This window comes from Somniosus microcephalus, chromosome 4, assembly GCF_052327205.1.
Source record: "Somniosus microcephalus isolate GS21.2 chromosome 4, FLI_Smic_1.0, whole genome shotgun sequence".
NCBI classification, from domain to species: domain Eukaryota; kingdom Metazoa; phylum Chordata; class Chondrichthyes; order Squaliformes; family Somniosidae; genus Somniosus; species Somniosus microcephalus.
The window spans coordinates 78,686,565-78,697,941 of NC_140990.1; positions in this window are offsets into that span (position 1 = coordinate 78,686,565).

The window sequence follows — 11,377 nt, forward strand, 5'->3', positions numbered from 1 at the left end:
AACTCCCAACTCTCTTTCTTCTTTTAAGCCGCTCCTTAAAACCTACCTCTTTTGCGCTAATATCTCCTTATGCGGTTTGGTGTCAAATTTTGTTTGATAATAGGCTCCTGTGAAGCACCTTGGGACATGTTACTATGTTAAAGTTGCTACATATATACAAGTTGTTGTTATTCTCTACACAGAGACCTTCCCTGTTGGAGAGGTCCATAAACATCATTGTGCTGTCTAGGCAACGGGCAAAGCCATCTGTCTTAACGATCAATTTAAGAAGTTTATAGTTCCAATTAACTCCTGAGGCACAACACTCAATTGTGGGAAGAAAATATACTGAAGGAGCTGTTAGTTACAAAAACAGTCTGCCAAGCCTATGTCTGCGGAAGATCGAGTTAGAGCGAGCACATCTGTAAAAGGAATGCAGCTGGAAGTAATATCCCTTGTAGTTCGATGGAGGCCCTTTGTTAGTTCATTAATTGTAAGTTTAGTTTGAGGTTGTGTGTTCTGTAACTTTCCTTCAGCAGGATGATCTGATTGACAGATGTAACAAGAATCACGCAGGCTCTACTTTTCGGGCCTCAATAGAGGGGCAGTTAGCAGCTTGGTTGAGAGTCCGAACCCCGGGGATAAGAAAGCTGACTGCTGCAGTCAAGGTGGAACATCTTGTGGTGCCTCCCAGATCTGCTAACTATCGGTCTGCTCAGTTGGTGGACACTGCCTGTCAGAAGAACTTTACTACACAACTGTAATATTGTATGAATATCATAATTGGTATTTGTTTGTAGAATCTGTTATATGAGGAAAATTTTCACAGCAGGGAGTAACCATATATGTGTTCTGTGTGTAGACGAGGCTTCAACCGATCGTCTAACTGGAGAGACACAAGGACACCCGCACCATGGAGAAACCGTGGGAATGTGGAGACTGGGAAGGGATTCTCTTGCCCATCTGAGCTGGAAATTCATTGGCGCAGTCACACCGGGGAGAGGCCATTCACTTGCTCCGTGTGTGGGAAGGGATTCATTCGTTCATCCACCTCACTACACACCAGCTTGTTCACACTGATGATGGATCTTTTAAATGCTCTGACTGTGAAAAGAGCTTTAAAAGCAGAAATTCTTTGCTGGCACACCAGCGAGTTCACACTGGGGAGAGGCCGTTCACCTGCACCGTTTGTGGAAAGAGATTCACTCAATCATCCAGCCTACTGACTCACCAGCGAGTTCACAAGTGACTGCAGGGTTGGATTCTGCTAGTATGCTGCTGTTAATCACATTCAGGACATAGAAACATAGAAGATAGGAGCAGGAGTAGGCCATTCGGCCCCTCGAGCCTGCTCCGCCATTTAATGAGATCATGGCTGATCATCCAAATTCAGTACTCGGTCCCTGCCTTCTCCCATATCCCTTGATCCCTTTAGGCTTAATATATCCAACTCCTTCTTGAATATATTTAATGATTGGCCTCAACTGCCTTCTGTGGTAGAGAATTCCACAGGTTCACCACTCTCTGGGTGAAGAATTCCTCCTCATCTCTGTCCGAAATGGCTTAACATAAGAACATAAGAAATAGGAGCAGGAGTAGGCCAATTGGCCCCTCGAGCTTGCTCCACCATTCAATAAGATCATGGCTGATCTGATCCTAACCTCAAATCTTCTATCACTCTGCATCCACCCGAACCCATGTGATCTCCCGGGAGAGGCGAAAAACCAGATAAAGACCCAATGGCCAATTTGGGAGAAAAAAATCTGGGAAATTCCTCTCCGACCCATCTAGGCGATCGAAATTCTTCCAGGAGATCACTCTGTCCCTATATTTTCTACAGTACTTACCTTCTGTAAAGGCGATCTCCACCCCAGCCAGGAACAGGAATAAAACCATCTCCTGAAATCTAACACAGAATTAGAACACAGTAGGAGCAGAACAAGGCTACACGGCCCCTGGGCCCGCTCCACTACCCACAGGGCCATGACCATTCCGAACCTAGACTCATGTCCAATTTCCTGCCCGCTCCCCGTAACCCTTAATTCCCTTTACTTCTAGGAAACTATCTATTTCTGTTTTAAATTTATTTAATGATGTAGCTTCCACAGCTTTCTGGGGCAGCAAATTCCACAAACCTACCACCCTCTGAGTGAAGAAGTTTCTCCTCATCTCAGTTTTGAAAGAGCAGCCCCTTATTTTAAGATTATGCCCCTAGTTCTAGTTTCACCCATCATTGGGAACATTCTTACCGCATCCACCCGATCCAACCCCTTCACAATCTTATATGTTTCAATAAGATCGCCTCTCATTCTTCTGAACTCCAATGAGTAGAGTCCCAATCTACTCAACCTCTCCTCATATGACCACCCCTCATCCCCGGATTAACCGAGTGAACCTTCTTTGTACTGACTCGAGAGCAAGTATGTCTTTTCTTAAGTATGGACACCAAACCTGTATGCAGTATTCCAGGTCCGGTCTCACCAATACCTTGTACAACTGAAGCAATACCTCCCTATTTTTATATTCCATCCCCCTAGCAATAAAAGCCAACATTCCATTGGCCTTCTTGATCACTTGCTGCACCTGCATACTAACTTTTTGAGTTTCGTGCACCAGGACCCCCAGATCCCTTTGTACTACAGTACTTTCCAGTTTCTTGCCATTAAGATAATAACTTGCTCTATGATTTTTCCTGCCAAAGTGCATAACCTCACACTTTCCAGTATTGGATTCCATCTGCCAAATCTCTGCCCACTTACTTAGCCTGTCTATGTCCCTTTGCAGGTTTTTTATGTCCTCCTCACTCACTACTTTCCGTCCCATCTTTGTATCACCTGCAAACTTTGATATGCTACACTCGGTCCCCTCCTCCAAATCATTAATATAGATTGTAAAGAGTTGGGGACCCAGCACTGACCCCTGCAAAACACCACTAGTTACTGGTTGCCAATCTGAGAATGAACCATTTATCCCAACTCTCTGCTTTCTGTTAGAGAGCCAATCCTCCACCCACGCCAGAATATTACCCCCAATCCTGTGATTTTTTATCTTGAGCAATAATCTTTTGTGTGGCACCTTGTCAAATGCCTTTTGGAAGTCTAAATACACTACGTCCACTGGTTCCCCTTTATCCACCCTGTATGTTACTTCTTCAAAAAACTCAAGCAAATTTGTCAAACATGACTTCCCCTTCATGAAACCATGCTGAGTTTGTCCTATTAAATTATGTTTATCCAAATGTCCCGTTACTGTCTCCTTAATAATGGACTCTAACATTTTACCAACCACAGATGTTAGGCTAACAGGTCTATAGTTTCCAGCCTTCTGCCTACTACCCTTTTTAAATAAGGGTGTTACATCAGCAGTTTTCAGTCTGCTGGGACCTTTGCTGAGTCCAGGGAGTTTTGGAAGATTATTACCAATGCATCCACAATCCCTAGCGCCACTTCCCTCAAGACCCTAGGATGTAAGCCATCAGGTCCAGGCAATTTATCCGCCTTGAGTCCCATTATTTTACCGAGTACCACTTCCTTAGTGATTTTGATCATGTTTATCTCCTCCCCCCCTATAGCCCCCTGCTTGTCCAGTGTTGGGATATTCTTGGTGTCCTCTACTGTAAAGACTGATACAAAATATTCATTCAGTGTTTTTGCCATCTCCATATTTCCCACCATTAATTTCCCGGTCTCATCCTCTAAGGGACCAACATTTACTTTAGCCACCCTTTTTCTTTTTATATAACTATAAAAACTCTTACTATCTGTTTTTATATTTTTTGCTAATTTACTTTCATAATCTATCTTCCCTTTCTTAATCAATCTTTTTGTTATTTTTTGCTGTCTTTTAAAGTTTTCCCAATCCTCTATCCTACCACTAGATTTGGCTACCTTATATGCCCTTGTTTTTAGTCAAATACTATCCTTAATTTCTTTACTTAGCCACGGATAGCTGTCTTTTCTTTTACACCCTTTTTTTCTCAGTGGAATATACTTTTTATGGAAGTTGTAAAATAACTCCTTAAATGTACACTACTGATCATGTATCGTCTTACCCTTTAATCTATTTTCCCAATCCACTTTACTCAATTCCGCTCTCATACCTTCACAGTCTCCTTTATTCAAGCTTAGCACGCTTGTTTGAGATACAACCTCCTCACCCTCTAATTGAATATGGAATTCAACCATGTTATGGTCATTCATTCCAAGGGGATCCTTTACTAGGACATTTTTAATTAATCCTGTCTCGTTACACAGGACCAGATCTAAGGTTGCTTGCCCTCTGGTCGGTTCAGTTACATACTGCTCAAGAAACCCATCCATAATACACTCAATGAACTCGTCCTCAAGGTAGCCCTGCCCAATTTGATTTGTCCAAATAATATGATAGTTAAAATCCCCCATAATTATAGATGTTCCCTTATTACAAGCCTCAACTATTTCCTGATTGATACTCCGTCCAACCGAGTTGTGACTGTTCGGAGGCCTATAGACTACACCCACTAAGGTTTTTTTCCCCTTATCATTCCTTATCTCCATGTACAGTCCCAGGGTTAGAATCCCCATGCACAGTCCCAGGGTTAGACTCCACGTGTACAGTCCCAGTGTTAGAATCCCCATGTACAGTCCCAGGGTTAGAATCCCCATGTACAGTCCCAGGGTTAGAATCCCCATGTACAGTCCCAGGGTTAGACTCCCCATATACAGTTGTAGAGTTAGAATCCCCATGTACGGTCCCAGGGTTGGAATCCCCATGTACAGTCCCAGTGTTAGAATCCCCATGTACAGTCCCAGGGTTAGGATCCCCATGTACAGTCCCAGGGTTAGAATCCCCATGTACAGTCCCAGGGTTTAAAATCCCCATGTACAGTCCCAGGGTCAGAATCCCCATGTACAGTCCCAGGGTCAGAATCCCCATGTACGGTCCCAGGGTTGGAATCCCCATGTACAGTCCCATTGTTGTAATCCCCATGTACAGTCCCAGGGTTAGAAGCCCCGTGTACAGTCCCAGGGTTAGAATCCACGTGTACAGTCCCAGGGTTAGAATCCCCATGTACAGTCCCAGGGTTAGAATCCCCATGTACAGTCCCAGGGTTAGAATCCCCATGTACATTCCTAGGGTTAGAATCCCCATGTACAGTCCCAGGGTTAGAATCCCTATGTACATCCCAGGGTTGGAATCCCCATGTACAGTCCCAAGGTTAGAATCCCCATGTACAGTCCCAGGGTTAGAATCCCCATGTACATGCCAGGGTTGGAATACCCATGTACAGTCCCAGGGTTAGAATCCCCATGTACAGTCCCAGGGTTAGAATCCCCATGTACAGTCCCAGGGTTAGAATCCCCATGTACAGTCCCAGGGTTAGAATCCACATGTACAGTCCCAGGGTTAGATTCCCCATGTACAGTCCCAGGGTTAGAATCCCCATGTACAGTCCCAGGGTTAGAATACCCATGTACCGTCTCAGGGTTAGAATCCCCATGTACAGTCCCAGGGTTAGAATCCCCATGTACAGTCCCAGGATTAGAATCCCCATGTACAGTCCCAGGGTTAGAATCCCCATGTACAGTCCCTCTTTTAGAATGACCATATACAGCCCGGGTTGGAATCCCCATTTACAGTCCCAGGGTTAGGATCCCCATGTACAGTCCCAGGGTTAGAATCCCCATTTACAGTCCCAGGGTTGGAATCCCCATGTACAGTCCCAGGGTTTGAATCCCCATGTACAGTCCCTGGGTTAGAATCCCCATGTACAGTCTCACCGTTAGAATCCCCATGTACAGTCCCAGGGTTGGAATCCCCATATACAGTCCCAGGCTTAGAATTCCCATCTACAGGCCCAGGGTTAGAATCGCCATTTACAGTCCCTGGGTTAGAATCCCCATGTACAGTCCCTGGGTTAGAATCCCCATGTACAGCCCCAGGCTTAGAATTCCCATGTACAGGCCCAGGGTTAGAATCCCCATTTACAGTCCCTGGGTTAGAATCCCCATGTACAGTCCCTGGGTTAGAATCCCAAGTACAGTTCCAGGGTTAGAATCCCCATGTGCAGTCCCAGGGTTAGAATCCCCATGTACAGTCCCAGGGTTAGAATCCCCATGTACAGTCCCAAGTTTTGAATCCCCATGTAAAGTTCCAGGGTTAGAATCCCCATGTTCAGTCCCAGGGTTAGAATCCCCGTGTACAGTCCCAGGGTTAGAATCCCCATGTACAGTCCCAGGGTTAGAATCCCCATGTACAGTCCCAGCGTTGGAATCCCCATGTACAGTTCCAGGGTTAGAATCCTCATGTACAGTCCCAGGGTTAGAATCCCCATGTACACTCCCAGGGTTAGAATCCCCATGTACAGTCCCAGGGTTAGAATCCCCATGTACAGTCCCAGTTTTAGAATCCCCATGTACAGTCCCAGAGTTGGAATCCCCATGTACAGTCCCAGTGTTAGAATCCCCATGTACAGTCCCAGTTTTAGAATCCCCGTGTACAGTCTCAGGGGTAGAATCTCCATGTGCAGTCTCATGGTTCGAATCCCCATGTACAGTCCCAGGGTTAGATTTCCCATGTACAGTCCCAGTGTTAGAATCCCCATGTGCAGTCCCAGGGTAAGAAACCCCATGTACAGTCCCAGGTTTGGAATCCCCATGCACAGTCCCAGGGTTAGAATCACCATGTACAGTCCCAGGGTTAGAATCCCCATGTACAGTCCCAGGGTTGGAATCCCCATGTACAGTCCCAGGGTTAGAATCCCCATGTACAGTCCCAGGGTTAGAATCCCCATGTACAGTCCCAGGGTTAGAATTTCCTTGTACAGTCCCAGGGTTAGAATCCCCATGTACAGTCCCAGGGTTAGAATCCCCATGTACAGTCCCAGGGTTAGAATTTCCTTGTACAGTCCCAGGGTTAGAATTTCCTTGTACAGTCCCCGGGTTAGAATCCCCATGTACAGTTGTAGAGTTTGAATCCCCATGTACGATCCCAGGGTTGGAATCCCCATGTACAGTCCCAGTGTTAGAATCCCCATGTACAGTCCCAGGGTTAGAATCCCCATGTACAGTCCCAGGGTTAGAATCCCCATGTACAGTCCCAGGGTTAAAATCCCCATGTACAGTCCCAGGGTCAGAATCCCCATGTACAGTCCCAGGGTCAGAATCCCCATGTACGGTCCCAGGGTTGGAATCCCCATGTACAGTCCCATTGTTGTAATCCCCATGTACAGTCCCAGGGTTAGAAGCCCCGTGTACAGTCCCAGGGTTAGAATCCACGTGTACAGTCCCAGGGTTAGAATCCCCATGTACAGTCCCAGGGTTAGAATCCCCATGTACAGTCCCAGGGTTAGAATCCCCATGTACATTCCCAGGGTTAGAATCCCCATGTACAGTCCCAGGGTTAGAATCCCCATGTACATCCCAGGGTTGGAATCCCCATGTACAGTCCCAGGGTTAGAATCCCCATGTACAGTCCCAGGGTTAGAATCCCCATGTACATCCCAGGGTTGGAATACCCATGTACAGTCCCAGGGTTAGAATCCCCATGTGCAGTCCCAGGGTTAGAATCCCCATGTACAGTCCCAGGGTTAGATTCCCCATGTACAGTCCCAGGTTTAGAATCCCCATGTACAGTCCCAGGGTTAGAATACCCATGTACCGTCTCAGGGTTAGAATCCCCATGTACAGTCCCAGGGTTAGAATCCCCATGTACTGTCCCAGGATTAGAATCCCCATGTACAGTCCCAGGGTTAGAATCCCCATGTACAGTCACTGTTTTAGAATGCCCATATACAGTCCGGGGTTGGAATCCCCATTTACAGTCCCAGGGTTAGAATCCCCATGTACAGTCCCAGGGTTAGAATCCCCATTTACAGTCCCAGGGTTGGAATCCCCATGTACAGTCCCAGGGTTAGAATCCCCATGTACAGTCCCTGGGTTAGAATCCCCATGTACAGTCTTACGGTTAGAATCCCCATGTACAGTCCCAGGGTTGGAATCCTCATATACAGTCCCAGGCTTAGAATTCCCATGTACAGGCCCAGGGTTAGAATCGCCATTTACAGTCCCTGGGTTAGAATCCCCATGTACAGTCCCTGGTTTAGAATCCCCATGTACAGCCCCAGGCTTAGAATTCCCATGTACAGGCCCAGGGTTAGAATCCCCATTTACAGTCCCTGGGTTAGAATCCCCATGTACGGTCCCTGGGTTAGAATCCCCATGTACAGTTCCAGGGTTAGAATCCCCATGTGCAGTCCCAGGGTTAGAATCCCCATGCACAGTCCCAGGGTTAGAATCCCCATGTACAGTCCCAAGTTTAGAATCCCCATGTAAAGTTCCAGGGTTAGAATCCCCATGTACAGCCCCAGGGTTAGAATCCCCATGTACAGTCCCAGGGTTAGAATCCCCATGTACAGTCCCAGTGTTGGAATCCCCATGTACAGTCCCAGGGTTAGAATCCCCATGTACAGTCCCAGGGTTGGAATCCCCATGTGCAGTCCCAGTGTTAGAATCCCCATGTACAGTTCCAGGGTTAGAATCCTCATGTACAGTCCCAGGGTTAGAATCCCCATGTACACTCCCAGGGTTAGAATCCCCATGTACAGTCCCAGGGTTAGAATCCCCATGTACAGTCCCAGGGTTAGAATCCCCATGTACAGTCCCAGAGTTGGAATCCCCATGTACAGTCCCAGTGTTAGAATCCCCATGTACAGTCTCAGGTTTAGAAACCCCATGTACAGTCCCAGGGTTAGAATCCCCATGTACAGTCCCAGTTTTAGAATCCCCATGTACAGTCCCAGAGTTGGAATCCCCATGTACAGTCCCAGTGTTAGAATCCCCATGTACAGTCCCAGTTTTAGAATCCCCGTGTACAGTCTCAGGGGTAGAATCTCCATGTGCAGTCTCACGGTTCGAATCCCCATGTACAGTCCCAGGGTTAGATTTCCCATGTACAGTCCCAGGGTTAGTATCCCCATGTGCAGTCCCAGGGTTAGAAACCCCATGTACAGTCCCAGGTTTGGAATCCCCATGCACAGTCCCAGGGTTAGAATCCCCATGTACAGTCCCAGGGTTAGAATCCCCATGTACAGTCCCAGGGTTGGAATCCCCATGTACAGTCCCAGGGTTAGAATCCCCATGTACAGTCCCAGGGTTAGAATCCCCATGTACAGTCCCAGGGTTAGAATTTCCTTGTACAGTCCCAGGGTTAGAATCCCCATGTACAGTCCCAGGGTTAGAATCCCCATGTACAGACCCAGGGTTAGAATTTCCTTGTACAGTCCCAGGGTTAGAATTTCCTTGTACAGTCCCAGGGTTAGAATCCCCATGTAGAGTCCCAGCGTTAGAATCTCCATGTCCAGTCCCAGGGTTAGAATCCCCATGTACAGTCCCAGGGTTAGAATCCCCATGTACAGTCCCAGGGTTGGAATCCCCATGTACAGTCCCAGGGTTAGAATCCCCATGTACATTCCCAGGGTTAGAATCCCCAAGTACAGTCCCAGGGTTAGAATCCCCGTGTAGAGTCCCAGCGTTAGAATCTCCATGTCCAGTCCCAGGGTTAGAATCCCCATGTACAGTCCCAGGGTTAGAATCCCCATGTACAGTCCCAGGGTTGGAATCCCCATGTACAGTCCCAGGGTTAGAATCCCCATGTACATTCCCAGGGTTAGAATCCCCAAGTACAGTCCCAGGGTTAGAATCCCCGTGTAGAGTCCCAGCGTTAGAATCTCCATGTCCAGTCCCAGGGTTAGAATCCCCATGTACAGTCCCAGGGTTAGAATCCCCATGTACAGTCCCAGGGTTGGAATCCCCATGTACAGTCCCAGGGTTAGAATCCCCATGTACATTCCCAGGGTTAGAATCCCCAAGTACAGTCCCAGGGTTAGAATCCCCGTGTAGAGTCCCAGCGTTAGAATCTCCATGTCCAGTCCCAGGGTTAGAATCCCCATGTACAGTCCCAGGGTTAGAATCCCCATGTACAGTCCCAGGGTTGGAATCCCCATGTACAGTCCCAGGGCTGGAATCCCCATGTACAGTCCCAGGGTTAGAATCCCCGTGTGCAGTCCCAGGGCTAGAATCCCCATGTACAGTCCCAGGGTTAGAATCTCCATGTACAGTCCCAGGGTTGGAATCCCCATTTACAGTCCCAGGGTTAGAATCCCCCTGTCCAGTCCCAGGGTTAGAATCCCCATATACAGTCCCAGGGTACGAATCCACATGTACAATCCCAGGATTGGAATCCCCATATACAATCCCAGTGTTGGAATCCATGCATTGGCAATGAGCTTGGGCCCCAGCACATGCTCACCGTAAAACCCAGGTAAAGGGCAGGCCCACTATGTCCTCTCTGTATCCGGTTTGCTGCTCCCTTTGTGCCCAGCACTGCCTGCACCCTCGGCGCACGGATGTGGAATTTCAGCCTCAGTGTTACAAGTTTCATCAGTTACAAGCTGAAGAGAGGAATAATTCAAACTGACCCAGAGCTGTGTGATTGGTTCAGTCTGTATATCACTGATGGGCCTTTTTAAATTTGAGTGGTCAGGTATTCAAATTCCCGTAAACTCTAATCCCGGATATAAAAGAGGGGAGAGCTGTGTTTAAATCAAAGTCTCCTTGGAGATTCTCTGAGTGAAGGAACTGGTCAGCTTGAAATTCGAATCAGAAAAATCAGTGAGAAATTTCCAATTTGTAGTTTTTGACCAATATCGACTCCAATGGGAATGGGGAATTCTAGAATAAGGCAGGAAAAGTTCAGGATTTGAAATTTATTTACAATGAATTCGAGGGACTCTTACATTTGGGATCTTTCTTTATTTTGTCCACTCGAGCAGTTATTTATAACATAATTCCTCCTGTGAATATAGAGCTGGATTATTGGGTCATGATCTGCATCCTTGTTTGTATTTTGTTAAATCCATTTCCTGAGTGGATTTAAATTTAAAACCAGGCCTGCAGGCGTGATGCTCTATTCACATGTCAAAGGTGAGAGAGATGCTGTGGGGGACACACTTAGTCCTGTAGCTGAAAGTGATTAACAGATTGGGTTTTGTGTTCAATGATCCCAGGTGTCTTAGCGATACCTTCCCTGGATAGCAAGGCTAGGAGAGGCACTCTGGAAGGTTTGGGAAGCTGGGAATTGTCCATGAGAGTAACCGAAGGTATGAGAACTAAAATAATCTAGAGTTAGAAAAGAGAAAAGGCCCAAAAATGGAGCAGTCAGTAACAGGACATCAAATAGTCTCCTCTTATCTTGGAGACATCAAATACTCGTCACACTGTGTATTTGAAGCAAAGCTGATTTATTCAACAGATATCCAGAATGTTAATAATCCTGTAACTGGGCTGGAGTTTAACATCAGCAGAAACAAACCCCAAGTATCACAATGATCATGGTTCAGTCCTGGATGTGATTAACAGCA